The following is a 4612-nucleotide window of genomic DNA, read 5'->3' as shown; positions in this document are numbered from 1 at the left end:
TAATGCCTTCCCTCTTCTCCTCTCCCTCTCCTCCCCTCTTCTCTTCTCATCTCCCTCTCCTCCCACTCTCTCCCTGGCTAGCTAGCTAGTTAGAGCTATATATCTATAGAAAGGTGCTCGATATCCCTCTCGACACATAGGTGAGCAAAAAAAGTGTTTGTGTGGATAGGACCGAAACTATATATATATGAGCGATATGAGAATATACCGAATTGTATGTGGCATAATTTGAGTTGCCTACATTGTGTATTTGATGAAATAATGTGGGTGACATTAGTTGCCTATGTTTTGCCGAAATGTCGATTCAATTCCGTTTCGGCGAATTTCGGGCATGCAAACTCAATATGTCCTATGTTTAGGGAAGGTCATGCCGAATTTTTGTATGAATTTGATCCATGCATGCATATATACGTGGTTATAATATTTGCTCCTCCTGCAGGTGATCATGAAGGTCAATGGAAGGATGGTGGAAAGATACTGGCAATCCGCTGTGGATGACATGTATGAAAAAAGGACTGAGGGATGTTTTATGTCCGTGCCGAAAATGCAAAGGAAGAGTCGGGCTCGACCCCTTTGAGGGTGGTAAATTCAAGGCGCACCTACTCATGCATGGTTTCATGCATGGCCATACTCGATGGATAAGTGAAGAAGAAGAAGATGATGAGGAGGAGGAGGAGGACGTCGACGGGGCAGGAAATAATGACATGGGGCCACCAGACGAAGAGATGACCGATTATGTGCCCGAAGAGGAAGACGGCCTCGGAAATGTCGATGGCGAAGAGGCAGTTCAAGGCGGAGAAGACGCGGATACGCCACCGTATTCGTCGCTACTAAGTTCAGCCATGCGGGACCCGCATGTTCAAGACCTGCTTCACAGAAGACGACTAGCGACAGAGCTGCTTCTAGAGAGGAGGCCAAACTGGCGCAACTGGAGGTAGACTCGATGACTCCTTTGTATGATGGTTGCAATAATCCCGAAGGTGACCCGCTTGAGTTTCACACTAGAACTTCTAAAGATGAAGGCAAAAAACAAATGGACAGATACAAGCCTGGATGAGCTTCTGAAGTACCTAAAGAAGGTTCTTCCCGCGGGAAGCCTGTGTCCTACTAGTGTCGAGGAGGCAAAGAAAATCATGTGCCCTCTTGATCTGCCACATATTAGATATCACGCATGCATCAATGATTGCATCATATATCGGAATGAGCACACGGAGAAAACCATCTGTCCAAAGTGCAATGCTTCATGATATAAAAAGGCCGGAAAGAAAGCTCCACAGAAAGTTATATGGTACTTTCCGATCACTCCGCGTCTACAGTGGTATTTCGTAGATCCTAAGGAAGCAAAGCTTATGCGCTGGCACGCGGAGAGGGTGAAGCCAGATGACGGAGGTGAACCGAAGCTGAGACACCTCGCAGATGCTAGCCAGTGGAGAGCATTAAATGCTGAATTTGAATTTTTCGCAAATGATCCAAGGAACATCGTGCTTGGCGCTAGTAGTGATGGCATGAATCCATTTGGCAACCAGAACGCCAATCATAGCACATGGCCCGTGTTTGTATGGATGTACAACCTCCCCCCTGGTTGTGCATGAAGGAAAAATACATACACATGGCTATGCTTATTCAAGGGCCGAGACGACCGGGAAATGATATAAATCTGTATCTCGGGCTGAAAGAGGAGTTACAGACCTTATGGACAACGTCGGCCATGACATGGGATGCAAGCAAAGGAGAGTATTTCTACATGAGAGGCGCGCTGATCACGACGATGCAGGACTATCTCGGTTACGGCTATCTCTCCAGCCAGGTGTGCCACGGATATTGCGGATGCATGAGGTGCATGGATGATACAACTTCTCTGCAGCTATCGAAAGATGGTGGTCTTCAAAAATCGTGTACATGGGGCATCGAAGATGGCTCGAGAAGGATGACCCATGGAGAAAGCGTGGAGATCTATTCAATGGTAAGGCTGAGCATCGAGGTCCTCCACGTAAGCGTAGCGGTGCAGAAATATATGAGTTATTGGAGAACTGGGAAGAGTGCCCCTCGCCGGGAAAGACGAAGAAAAAGGCGCCGGAGCCCCTGCTGAAGATATGGAAGACGAGATCTGTTTTCTGGGACTTGGAATACTGGCCCATACTCGACACGCCTCATAGCCTCGATCAAATGCATATCACAAAAAATATCCTTGAGAGTTTGCTTGGAACATTGATGAACATGCCGGAGAGGACCAAGGATGGGCCGAAGGCAAGAAAAGACTTGGAATTTTTGAAAATCGGGAAAGATCTTCAAATGCCCGATAAAAGGTCGTCAGAGGAGACCGAGACGGAGACGGAGACGGAAGATAGGGGCAAAAAAGTAAACAAGAAGGAAGAACAATATTGCCCCCCCTCTTGCTTCACCTTAGATCCGAAGGAGGTCGATCAATTGTTCAAGTGCCTTGCCGGAATCAAAGTTAGTTCCGGATACTATAGGAAGATAAGCAGATATCTGGACACTAAGAAAAAAAGGTTCAGTGGGATGAAGTCTCACGACTGTCATGTGATGATGACGCAGTTACTCCCGGTTGCACTTAGAGGGATTATGGACACACATGTGCGTGAGACGCTTACTGACCTATGCCACTTTTTTTATGCTATCTCTCGAAAGTCGATCAGTGTGAAGCAACTCCATAGGCTACAGGAAGAGATCGTTGTCATACTGAACAAGCTAGAGATGTACTTCTCGCTCGCGTTCTTTGATGTCATGGTGCATCTACGTGTCCACATCGTGGACGACATCATCGACCTAGGGCCGACATTCCTGCATTGCATGATGCCGTTCGAGAGGATGAATGGGGTAATCAAAGGATTCATTCGTAACATGTCTCGTCCAGATGGAAGCATAGCCTAGGGATATCTGACCAAAGAGTGCATCTCTTTCTGTGAGATATATCTGACCAAAGACCCTGTTGTTGGTTTGCCCATCAACAAGCACTGCGGAAGGCTTGAAGGCGAAGGTCACACCAACGGTCATAGGGATGTGAATGTGTTACGCTCGGGCCAACAAAACGACCTTGACGGGGCAAACTTAGTAGTGCTACAACACCTAGATGTGCTAGAAGATTTCGTGACACTGCACAAAGAGACCATCGCAAAGAAGTACCGTGACCGTGGGGTGCACAGGACGGACGCTGAAGTTATTAGAGAGCACAACTCCACTTTCTTGCGTTGGTTCAAAGAGCGAGTTCTGGCTAATCCCCCGGACGAGGGTTGTCCGAACGGAACACTCATATACGCCTTAGCACATGGCCCCTCGACCAACCTCGCGACTTATCAAGCATACGATATCAACGGATACATGTTCTACACGGAGGAGAAAGATAAAAACAATGATGACCAAAACTCAAGGGTGACGATGGAAGCCATGACCGGGAATGTAACTGAAAGATATTACGGAAGGGTCAAAGAGATATGGGAGCTTAACTACTCTGGATTGCATAACGCGACGATGTTCCGTGTCAGATGGGATAAAAATGTACACAGAGAAAACCGACATTTCACTACCATGTGTATACCCAACTCCCATGACAGCGGTACCGTCAATGCCATCGCCAAAAATGAGCCATGGGTACACGCTAGACACGTGACACAATGTTTCTTCATAACTGATCCGATCAATCCCAGCCGTGTTGTCATGAGGAGAAGCAAAAGGAGCATCGCCGGAATGGATGGAGTCGCCAACGAGGAAGACTATGACCAGCACGGTGATCCGATGAGGGAAGATGATGCTGATGACGACGAAACATATGTCAAAAGAAGAATGAAGACTACATTACCTACGAAAGATCGTAATCCCTGGAGAAGGAAAATTCACGACCATGGGCTCAATTATTCGACAATGAACAAAAGAGGGAAGAAGATCAGTCTGAAGCGTCGTCGTCGGCCAAGCTAACAAACTAATCCCAAAGTTTGTGTGTCTAGCTATTTTGTATACCGCCGATGATGTAAGATATATATTATACTAATTATTATCCGGAGGGTAACAATGGTATATACTCCCTCCGTTCGGAAATACTCGTCGGAGGGATGGATGTATCTAGATGTATTTCAGTTCTAGATACATTCATTTTTATGCATTTCTTCGACAAGTATTTCCAGACGGAGGGAGTACTATACTAATTATTATCCGGAGGGTAACGATGGTATATTGCAAAATGAAAGAAAAAGAAAAAGAAAAGTGCAAATGAAAGAAAAAGAAAGGAAGTTTTGCAAAATAAAAAAAGAAAAATAAAAAGAAAAAAATAAAAAGAAAAAAAAGAGTTATCAGTAGCGCGTTTTATCCAGGGAAGCGCTATAGCTAAGAAAAAGGAAAATAAAAAATAAAGAAAGAAAAGAAGTAGCAGTAGCGCGTTTTCGCTGGACCGGCGCTATAGCTAAGAAAAAGGAAAATGAAAAATAAATGAAAAAAGAAGTAGCAGTAGCGCGCTTTTGCTGGACCAGCGCTATAGCTAAGTTAGCTATAGCGCGTTTTGCCAAAACGCGCTATAGCTAAGTTAGCTATAGCACCGGTTCGCTCGATCCCCTCTGACTCTCTCTCACTCGCTCTGCTCGATCCCCTCTTGACTCCACCG

The sequence above is a fragment of the Triticum dicoccoides genome, chromosome 5B, assembly GCF_002162155.2.
Source record: "Triticum dicoccoides isolate Atlit2015 ecotype Zavitan chromosome 5B, WEW_v2.0, whole genome shotgun sequence".
NCBI classification, from domain to species: Eukaryota; Viridiplantae; Streptophyta; class Magnoliopsida; order Poales; family Poaceae; genus Triticum; species Triticum dicoccoides.
The sequence above is the reverse complement of the archived record's forward strand: the minus strand, read 5'-3'. Positions refer to the sequence as shown.